The following is a 12,009-nucleotide window of genomic DNA, read 5'->3' as shown; positions in this document are numbered from 1 at the left end:
GGGAGTAGGGGATGACCGAAGCTAACAAGGGAAGTCAAGGACAGTATAAAAATAAAAGAGAAGTATAACGTTTCAAATATGAGCGGGAAACCAGAGGATTGGAAAAATGTTAAAGAGCAACAGAAGATAGCGGGGAGAAGAGAAGAGGTACGAAGATAAGCTAGCCAAGAATATAAAGGAGGATAGTAAAAACCTCTTTAGCTATGTGAGGAGGAAAGATTAAAAAATAGTTAAGACCAAAGTTGGACCCTTGAAGACAGAAACGAGTGAATTTATTATGGGGAGCAAGGAAATGGCAGACGAGTTGAACAGGTACTTAGGACCTGTCTTCACTAGGGAAGACAGAGACAATCTGCCAGATGCAATAGTGGCCAGAAGACCTAGGGTAACAAAGGAGATGAAGGAAATTCACATTAGGCAGAAAATTGTATTGTGTAGACTGATGGGACTGAAGGCTGAAAAATTCCCAGGACCTGACGGTCTGCATCCCCAGTGCTGCAGGGTTAAGGAGGTGGCTCTAGAAATCATGGACGCATTGCTAATCATTTTCCAATGTTCTATAGATTCAGGGTTAGTTCCTGTGGATTGGAGGGTAGCTAGTGTTATCCCACTTTCAAAGATGGGAGGGAGAGAGAAAACAAGGAATTATAGACCAGTTCGCCTGACAGCAGTGGTAGGGAAAATGCTGGAGTCACTTATAAAAGAGGAAATTGCGGCACATTTGGAAAGCTGTAAGAATATAGGTCTGAATCAGCATGGATTTATTAAGGGGAAATCATGCTTGACGAATATTCTGGATTTTTTTGAGGATGTAACTATGAAACTAGACAAGGGAGAGCCAGAAGATGTAGTACAACTGGACTATTAGAAAGTTTTCGATAAGGTCCTACATATGAGATAAGTGGGCAATATTAGAACACATGGTATTGGGGGTAGGGTAATAACATGGATAGAACATTGTTTGGCAGAAAGGAAACAAAGAGTAAGGATTAACGGGTCCTTTTAAGAGTGGCAGGCAGTGACTAGTGGGGTACTGCAAGGCACGTTGCTGGGGCCACATCTATTTACAATATACATTAATGATTTAGATGAAGGGATTAAAAGTAACATTAGGAAATTTGCAGATGACACAAATGTATGTGGCAGTGTGAAATATAAGGAATATGTTAGGAGATTCTAGGGTGATTTTGACAGGTTGGGTGAGTGGGTTGCATGGCAGGTGCAATTTAATGTGGATAACTGTGAGGTTATCCACGTTGCAGGCACGAACTGGAAGGCAGGATACTATCTGAATGGTGTCAAGTTAGGAAACGGGGAAGGATAACGAGATATAGCTGTTTCTGTACATCAGTCACTGAAAGTAAGCATGCAGGTACAGCAGGCAGTGAAGAGAGCTAACGGCATGTTGGCCATCATAACAAGGGGAGTTGAGTACAGGAGCAAAGAGATCATTCTGCTGTTGCACAGACCCCTGGGGAGACCACACCTGCAGTATTCCTTTCAGTTTTGGTTTCCAAATTTGAGGAAGGACATTTTTGCTATTGAGGGAGTGTAGCGTAGGTTCACGAGGTTGATTCCCGGGTTTGCGGAACTGTCAGATGTTGAACGATTGGAGCGACTGGGCGTGTATACACTGGAATTTAGAAGGATGAGAGGGGATCTGATTGAAACATATATGATTATTAAGGGATTGTACACATTCGAGGCAGGAAATATATTAGCGATGTTGGGAGTCTCCAGAACCAGAAGCCACAGTTCAGGAATAAGGAGTAGGCCATTTAGAACGGAGTTCAGGAAAAAAAAAGTTTTACACCCAACGAGTTGTGGTTCTATGGAATGCTGTGCCTCAAAAGTCAGTGGAGGCCAATTCTCTGGATGCTTTCAGGAAAGAGTTAGATGGTGTTTTTACTGATAGCGGACTCAATTGATATGGGGAGAAGGGAGGAGCAGGTTATTGATTGGATGATCAACCAAGGTCATAATGCATAGCGGTGCTGCCTCGAGAGGCCGAACGGCCTACTCCTGCAACTATTTTCTATTGTCTATCTTCATCCCAGTATTACATCTTATCACTGTCTCTGCAATCTTCGACAATCCTCTATACTATCTAGAACACCAAAAAACTCTGTGTCGTCTGCAAACTTGCAAACCAATTCTTCTACCCCACATACATGTCGTTAATAAAAATCACGAGAAGTAGGAGTCCCAGCACCGATCCTGGGGGACTCCACAAGTCACAAATGTCTAATCCGAATGTACTCCCTCCACTTCGATACTCGGCTTTCTGCAGGGAAACCAATTCTGAATCCACCTTGTCAAACTTCCCTGGATCCGAGGCCTTCTGATATTCTGAATAAGCCTACCGTTTGGTATCTTATCAAATGTCCTCGTGGAGCAGCCTGGGAAATATTCCGTCAGGCCCTTGGACCTATTTGTCCTAATGTATTTTAACAACTAAAACACCTCCTCTCCCTTAATATCAACATGCTCGAGATCATCAAACTCACTCATATAGTCCTCACCGTCACCAAGTTCCCTCGCAGTGGTGAATACCGAAGAGAAGTATTTATTGAGGACGTCGCACATTTCCACCGCCGCCAAGCACATCTTCCCACTTTTATCTCTAATCGGTCCTACCTTTACTCCTGATATCCTTTTGTTCTTTACATAATTGAAGAATGCCTTGTGGATTATTTTACCCTCCTCGCCAAGGACATCTCATACCTCCTTCTTGCTTTCCTCAGCCCATTTTAAGCTCCTTTATTGTTACTCTCAATAGACTCATCTGATCCTTGCTTCCTAAACCTCACATATGCTGCCTTCTTCCATCTGATTAGATTCTGCACCACACTTGTCACCCACCGTTCCTTTCCCTTAACATTCTATATCTTCCTGACCAGGACAAATTTATCACTAACATATTGCAAGAGATCCCTAAACATCGACCACATGTCCATAGTACATTTCCCAGTAAAAGCATCTTCCCAATTCACACCCTCAAGTTCTAGCCTTAGAGCCTCATAATTTGCCCTTCCCCAATCAAACAAAAAGTCCTGTCCTCTCTGATTCTGACCACTTCCATGGTAATGTTACAGGCCAGGGAGAGCTGTCACTGTCCTACAGATGCTCACCCACTGAGAGATCTGTGACCTGACCCGGTTCTTTAACCAATACTAGATTCAACACAAAATTCCTCCTAATCGTCCTGTCAATATAGTGTGACAGGAATACGTTCTGGGCGCACTTGACAAACTCTGTCCCCTCTAAACCATTGGAACTAATCAGGTGGCAATCAATATTAGGGAAGTTAAAGTCACCCATGATAACAACCCTGTTATTTTTGAACCTATCCAAAATTTGCCTACCAATCTGCTCCTCGGTTTCTCTGCAGCTACCAGGGGGCCTATAGAATACCCCCAATAGAGTAACTGCTCTCTTCCTGATCCTGACTTCCACTCATATTAACTCAAAAGAGGATCCTGCTTCATTTCTCACATTTTCTGAAGCTGTAATAGTATCCCTAACTGGTAATACCGCCCTCCTCACCTCCCGCCTCCTCCCCGCATCTATCCCTTTTAAAGCACTGAAATGCAGTAGTATTGTGAATCCATTCCTGTCCTGGTGCCAGCCAAATCTATTGAGCCGTTCTAACGTACTAAATTAACACCTTTTATTCTACTTCACTTCCCTTAAAACCTCTTTATATGCTAGATCTGGTTTTAATCCATGCACTTTACTTACTCGCATGATATTTATCCTTGTCCACCTCACTATCTGCTCCAACACTCTGGTTCTCTTCCCCCTGAAGATCTAGTTTAAACCCCCCAGAGCAGCTCTAGCAATCCTTCCCGCAAAGATGTTAGTCCCACACCAGTTCAGGTGCAACCCGTCCCGTTGGAACAAGTCCAAACCTCCCTGGAACAAGACCCAGTTGTCCAGAAACACGATGCTTTCCTTCCTGCACCAACAACTTAGCCACGTATATATCTGCATTATCTTTCTATTTCTGGCCTCAGTAGCACGTGGCAGGGGTAGCAATCCTGAGATTGCAATCCTGGAGGTCCTGTCCTTCAATTTTTCATCTAACTCCCTAAACTCTCTTTGCAGAGTTTTACTTTCTTTTCTTCTTATCCACGTCATCTGTCCGTACACAGACCACGACATCCGGCTCCTCACACTCCCTCTTGAGAATACTGAGAACTCGATCCGAGATATCGCGGACCCTGGCACCAGGAAGGCAACATATCATCCGGGATTCTCGATCTCTTCCGCAGAACCTCCTGTCTGTCGACCCAACTATCGAATCCACTATCACTACAGCTCTCCTCTTTTCCCTCTTCTGAGCTGAGGGTCCAGTCTCGGTGCCAGAGACGCACACACATCAGCTTGGCCCTGTTAGGTCGTCCCCACCAAAAGTATCCAAAACGGTATACTTATTGTTGGTAGGAACGGCCAGAGGGGTGCTCTGATCATACTGTCTAATCACCTTCCCTCTCCTCACAGTCACCCATCTACCTGTCTCCTAACTCTTAGGGGTGACTATCTCCCTGTAACGGTTTATTGAATGTTTATTGAATCCTCTGTCTCTTGAATGTTCCAAGTTTATCCAGTTCCAGCTCCAGCTCCAGTTCCCTAACTCGGTTTGTCAGGAGATGCAGCTGGATGCACCTTTTACAGGTGTAGTCATCAGGGACAATTCCGCTCGCCCTGACGTCCCACGCACTGCAAACAGAGTACAAAACTGCCCTAACTAATCCTAAGTTAATTGGAGCTATAAAATAGCTTACCTGGCCTTACCTCAGTTGGAGTGAAGCTCGTTCTCAGCCTATGCTCGCCGAAGCTTCTCGAGCCAAAGCTTTCATACTCTGTCTCCATCCATTACGCCGCCCGTTCCGTTAACCTGTTCGCTTTTCAAAATCTTCCGCTGCCTCACGGGTCGACTTTCACGCGTTTGCGCATTCGTGCCCCGTTCAAACTGTGTAGGAAATCCTTTGGAGATATGATGTGGCGGCTATTGCGGAGACTTTGATGGCTCAGGGACAGGAATGGATACTTCAAGTGACGAGATTTAGATATTTCAAAAATGATAGAGAGGGAGGCAAAAGAGGTTCAGGCGCGGCACCGTTGATCAGAGATAGCTGACAGAGTTGCAGAAAAGGACGATGCCATGGCGGAATTATCTACGGAGACTCTTATGTTCAAGATTGGGAACAGGAAGTGGTCAACAACTTTACTGGGTGTTTTTTTATAGGGCGCCCAATGCTGGCAGGAATATCGAGGAGCAGATAGGGAAACAGATGCTGGAAAGGTGTAATAATAACAGAGTAGTCGCGATGGGAGATATTAATTTCCCAAATATCGATTGGCAACTCCCAGGAGCAACGGGTTTAGATGGGTTGTACTCTGATAGGTGTGTTCCGGAAGGTTTCCTGACACAATATGTAGATACGCCTACAAGAGGAGAGCCTATACTCGATTTGGTATTGGGAACTGAACCGGGTCAGGTGTCAGATCTCTCAGTGGGAGAGCATTCTGGAGATACTGATCATAATTCTATTTCCTTTACAATGGCATTGGAGAGAGATAGGAAGAGACACTTAGAAAAGCGTTTAATTGAAATAAGGGCAATTCGGAGGCTATCAGGCAGGAAAATGGGCGCTTAGCATGGAGACTTTATCAGGGAAAAGTACCGAAGAAATTTGGCAAATGATCAGGGGATATTTGTGAGGAGACGGGCAAGTTATGGTGGGGTGCAAGAACTGATGTACAAAGGCTGTAATAAATCTAGTCAGGAAGTAAAAAAAAAGGTTCAAAAGTTTCAGAGAGATAGGTAATGTTAGAGATCTAGAAGATTATGTCTAACAGGAAGGAGTTAAAGAAGGTAATTAGGTGAGCCAGAAGACCTCGGACGGGAAGGTTAAATGAAAACCCTATACTTTCTAGAAGTATGTGAAGATTAACAGCATAAGACGTGATAGTATAGGGCCTATCAAGTGTGACACTGGTACCGTATGTGTGAAAACGGAAGATATAGTAGAGTAAATGAATACTTTGCTTCAATATTCTCAATGGAAAAGGATCTTGGTGATAGTAGTGATGACTTGCAGCAGTCTGAGAAGCTTGAGCACGCAGAGGGCGAATTTGCTGGAGATTTTGGAAAGGATCATTTGGATAGGTCGCTGGGACCGGATGAGATGTAGCCAAGTCTACTCTGGGAGGCAGGTGAGGAGGTTGCTGAGCCTGTGGTGATGATATTTGGATCAATAATGGGGACGGGCGAGTTTCCGGACGATTGGTGGGTTGCAAATGTTGTTCCTTTATCACGGAAAGGGGGTAGATGTAACCCAGCAATTTTTGATCAGTGAGCCTTATCACAGTGGTTGGTTAGTTGATGGAGCAGATGCTAAGAAGCAGCATTTATGCACATTTGGCGAGGTATAATATGTTTAGCAATAGACAACTTAACTTAGTCAAAGGCAGGATGTGTCTTACGAGCCTGATTGATTTTTTTTTGAGGAAGTGACTAAACACATTGATGAAGGAACAGCAGTAGAGTTGGTTTTCGGCAAGGCATTTGATAAGGTACCCCATGCAAAACTTATTGATAAAGAAAGGAGGCATGGGATTCAAGGGGACATTTCTTTGCGGATCCAGAAATGGCTTGCCCATAGAAGGCAAACAGTAGAACGGTCATATTCTGCTTGGAGGTCGGTGACCAGTAGAGTGCCTCAGGGAGTTGTTCTTTGACCCTTACTCTTCGTGATTTATATAAATTACCTGAATGAGGAAGTGGATGGAGGGGTTAGCAAGTTTGCTGATGACACATAAGTTGGAGGTGTTGTGGATGGTGTGGAGGGCTGTCAGAGATTGCAGCGGGATATCCACTGTGTATGAGGAAAAATCAAATAGGCTAGACAAGGGAGATGCAGTGGATGTTCTTATTTGGATTTTCACAAGGCCTCTGAGAAGGTGCCGCACATGAGCCTGCTAAACAAGATAAGAGCATATGGAGTTACGGGAAAGTTAGATGCATGGACAGAACTTTGGCTGATTGGCAAGAAACAGAGAGCGGCAATAAAGGGATCCATTTCTGGTTGGCTGCTGTTTACCAGTGGTGTTCCACTGGGGTCCGTGTTGTGGCCGCTTCTTTTTACGTTGTATTTCAACGATTTGGATTATGAAATAGATTACTTTCCGGCAAAGTTTGCTAATGATACAAAGATGGTTGGAGGGGTCGACAGTGCTGAGGAAACACAGATTCTTTAGAAACACGGATAGATGGGGAGAATGGGGAAAGAAGTGGCAAATGAAATACGATGTTTGGAAATTGTATGTTCATGCACTTTGGTAGTAGATATAAACTGGCAAAACATTACTTAAATGGGGAGAAATTTCAACGTTCTGAGATGCAATGAGAATTGGGAGTCCTCGTGCAGGATACCCTTAAGGTTAACCTCCAGGTTAAGTCGGTGGTGAAGAAGGCCTATGCAATGTTGGCATTCATTTCGAGAGGAATAGTGTATAGGAGCAGGGGTGTGATGTTTAGGCTCTATACCGTACTGGTAAGACCTCACTTGGAGTACTGAGTGCAGTTTTGGGCTGCTTATTAAAGAAAGGACGAGCTGACTTTGGAGAGGGTTCAGAGAATATTCACTAGAATAATTCCGGGATGAGAGGGTGAACATATGAGGAACGTTTGACCGCGCTTGGACTGTACTCCTTGGATTTAGAAGAATGAGAGGAAATCATAGAAAGATTTGAATGTTGAAAGGCATGGACAGAGTGGTTGTGGCAAAGCTGTTTGTCCATAGTGGGGGAGGCTTTTGCGAGTGGACATGACTTATGGATTGAAGGGCGCCCATTTAGAACAGAGATGCCAATATATTTTTTTATAGCCACAGGGTGGTGAATTGGTGGAAACTGTTGCCACAGGCGGCAGTGGAGGTCAAGTCATTGGATGTATTTAAGGCGGAATCCTCTCTACATTGAGCACCATCTTTCTGAATAAGAGGCCCAAAATTGCTCACAATACTCCACGTGAGGCCTCACCAATTCTTTATAAAGTCTCAGCATCACTCCGTTCCTTTTATATTGGAGTCGAAATGTTGACACGCATTGCCCTCCTCACCATAGACTCAACCTGAGAAGGTTACATCATCGGTACAGCATTATGGGCTGAGGGGCCGGTGATGTGATGTAGATCCCTATGTTCAGCCTGCAAATTATCCTTTAGGGAATCCCACACAGTGGCTTTAAATTCCTCGTGAATCTCTGTTTTTTTGTGTGTGTTTTCTGTCCATTTATAAAAATAATCAACCATTTTAATATCTCTTAAAGTATGACCATACATGTTCCAGCACAACCGTGCATCTGCCATATCTTTGCCCTGTAGAAGTACTTCTGTATTTGTCTACTTCCCCAGAACTATCTGCCCCTCCACTTACCCTCATATAGTCCGAAAACTGTGGAGCCACGGTCAAGGCGCTACGAACAAGTCCCATAAGATCCCTCTGCTCATCGACACTGTCTTGTCTTTAATAGTGTGCTATATCATTCTATTTCTCCGGGTTGAATTCATCTACCATTACTGCAACCACATCTGCAAGGGTTGTCAGCAGAGCAACAATGGCTTTCGTCTGTGGAAAAAATGAGGAAGGTGCAGGGCATGTTTATTTCAAAAATGAAGAAGTTCTCAGTACTTAAGAAGTATTCTATTCTGGCCGAAAATGGACCTCAAATCTCTTGTAAAAGCTAAAGACTGGGCTTACAAGAAATACCAATCAGTGGGAATGTCATTATCGTTTTGGCTCGCTGCTTCTTCTGGGTGATGGTAGCCCCTGGCCCGAGAAACTTATGAAATATCGTTTGGGTGTATGCTGTATGATTTTTACAAACAGTACACAATATGAGTGCAAAATAATCAGCTTTACATATTGACTATGGGGTTTGGAAAGCAGCATATAAAAGTACATCCTCATGAGAAAGTCCAGTGTGCAAACTTTGGAGCTCTCAATGTCGTCCATTTGTTCCCGTCGACCGCTCCCGAGCGTTTGCGACCCTCGGACTCACGATCCTCAGTCCACTCCAGCCAGCGGTCATAGAAACAGAGAATATTTACAGCACAATACAGGCGCTTCGGCCGACAAACTATGTGAACATGTCCTTACCTTCAAACTTCCTAGGGTTACACATACCTCTCTATTTTTCTGAACTCCGTGTACCTGCTCAGGAGACTGTTAAAAGACCCTATCGTATCAGACTCCACCACCGTCGCTGGTAGCCCATTCTGCGCAATGTCTCTCCGGACAAAAAAAAAAGCTCCTGAATTCCCCTCGGTACCTCCTTCCTTGCAACTTACAGCAGAGCCCTCTAGCGCTATCCATTTCAGCCCTGGGAAAAAAGCCTCTGACCATCCACAAGATCAAAGCCTCTCATCATTTAATACACCTCATCAGGTCGTCTCTTATCCTCAGTCTCTCCAAGGAAAACTGGCCGAGTTCACTCAACCTATTCTCCTAAGCCATGCACGCGAAACCAGGGAACATCCTTGCAAATCTCCTCTGCATCCCTTCCATCGTTTCCACATCCTTCCTTAGTGAGACGACCGGATCTGAACACAGTGCTCCAGGTTGCGTCTGGCCGGGGTCCTACAAATTTGCAGCATTGCCTCTCTGCTTATAAACTCATTCTCACGATTTATGAAGGCCAATACACTGTAGGCTTTCGTAACCACCGAGACAACCTGTGGAGCTGCTTTGAGTGTCCCATGGACTCGAACCCAAAGATCTCTCTGATCCTCCGCACTGCCAAGAGTCAGACCATTAATACTATATTCTGTCATCGTATTTGACCTTCAAAAGTAAAGGCCTGACGCTTACCCGAGATGAATTCCATCTGCCACTTCTCAGCCCAGATTTGCATCCTATGAATGTCCAGCTGTAAGCTCTGACAGACCTAATAATTGGGGGTATCTACAACACCCCGAACATTTGTATCATCCGCAAATTTAAGAACCACAGCTCCAGATCCCCATCCAAATCATTCATGCCATCACGTAGAGTTGTGGTCCAAGAACAGATCGCTGAGGAACTCCACTGTTCACCGGCTCCCATGCAGAATATGACACGACTGCAACCTCTCTTTGCCTTCTGTGGGCAAGCCGGTTCTGGATCCACAAAGCAATGTCTCCGTGGGCCACGTGTCTCCTTTCACGGGATACATTATCAAATGCTGGGTGAAATCAAATTGCACTACAACTACTGCACTAACTTCATCAACATGTTCAGTCCCATCCTCGAAAAAAAACCAGGCTGGCAGAGCACAACCTGCCTTTGACAAATCCATGCTGACTATGACCAATCACATTATACCTCTTCAAATGTTCCCATATCTTGCCTCTCAGGGTCTTCTCCATCAACTTACCAACCATTAAAGTAAGACTCATTGGTCTATAATTTTCTGGTCCATCGCTACTCCCGTTCTTGAATAAGGGGACAACATCCACAAACCTCCATTCCTCTGGAATCTCTCCCATCCTCATTGATGGTACAAACATTATCGCCAGAGGCTCAGCATATCTCTTCCGTCGGTTCGCACAGTAGTCTGATCTTCCTTCCCCGGTGACTTTTGCAGATTTATGCTTTCTAAATGCTCCAGCATATCCTCTTTATTAATATCTACATGATCAAGCATTTCAGTCCGCTCTGTCATCCTTATATTCGCCAGAATCCGTTATCCAAGTGAATACTGAAGCAAAGTATTAATTATGTACCTCTGTTCTCTCTTCCTGTTCCATGCACACTTTGACACTGTCACACCTGATTCGTCCTAAACTGTCTAGTGTTATCCACTTGTTCTTCACATGCCTATAGAATGCCCTGCAGTTTACCTTAATCCTGTCCTACGAGGCCTGATTATGGCCCATTCTGGCTCTCCTAATTTCATTCTTAGGCTCCCCCCGGTGGCTTTATAATCTTCTAGATCTCTGTCATCAACTCGTCTTTTTAACCTTTCGAAAGACCTCCTTTTATTCTTGACGAGATTTACAACATCCTTTGTACACCACGGTTCCTGTACCCTACCAGCTTCTCGCTTTCTCATTGGAACAAACCTATGTAGAATTGCACACAAATATCCTATGAACATTTGTCACATTTCTTTTGAACATTTCTGAGAGCAATTTATCACAATTGAGCCATAACCACAGTGAATGGCGCTACTGGCTCGATGGGCCAAATGTCCTTCTCCTGCGCCTATTGACTATTGTCTGCTGTCAATTTAAGCTTCCAACCTCCTGCCTGATAGCCTCATATTTCGCCCTACTCCAATTAAATGCTTTGCTAACTTTTCTGTCCCCATCCTTCTCCAACGCTATGATAAAGTAGGTAGTGTGTGATCACTATCTCCTTTGGAGATATTATGTTGTGGACATTACAGAGACTTTGATCGCACAGGGACAGGAACGGTTTCTTTAAGTGCCGGGCTTCAGTGATGTCAGAAAGGACAGGGAGGGAGGCAAAATAGAGCTGTGGGCGTGGCATTGTGGATCAGTGATACTGTCAGGGCTGCAGAAAAGGTGGACCCATTGGAGCGTTTTTCTAAGCAGCCTCTGTGGGTGCGGGTTAGGAATAGCAAGGGGTCAATAACTTTACTGGGTGTTTTTTTAGACCGCCCAATAGTAACAGGGATATAGAGGATCAAATAGAGAAACAGATCCTGGAAAGGTGTAGCAATAACAAAGATGTCGTGATGGGAGATTTTAATGACACAAATATCAATCGGCATCTCTCCAGAGCAAGGGGTTTAGATGAGATGGAGTTTGTTATGTGTGTTCAGGAAGTGAGCTGGACACAATATGTAAGTAATCCCACAAAAGGAGAGGTTGCATTCATTTGGTATTGGGAAATAAACCAGGTCAGGTGTCACAACTCTCCGTCGGAGAGATTTCTGGAGATAGTGATAAGAATGCTATCTCCTTTACAATAGCATTGGAGAGCGATACGAACAGAC

The sequence above is a fragment of the Hypanus sabinus genome, unplaced genomic scaffold (genome assembly GCF_030144855.1).
Source record: "Hypanus sabinus isolate sHypSab1 unplaced genomic scaffold, sHypSab1.hap1 scaffold_1486, whole genome shotgun sequence".
In the NCBI taxonomy this organism is placed as follows: Eukaryota; Metazoa; Chordata; class Chondrichthyes; order Myliobatiformes; family Dasyatidae; genus Hypanus; species Hypanus sabinus.
The sequence above is the reverse complement of the archived record's forward strand: the minus strand, read 5'-3'. Positions refer to the sequence as shown.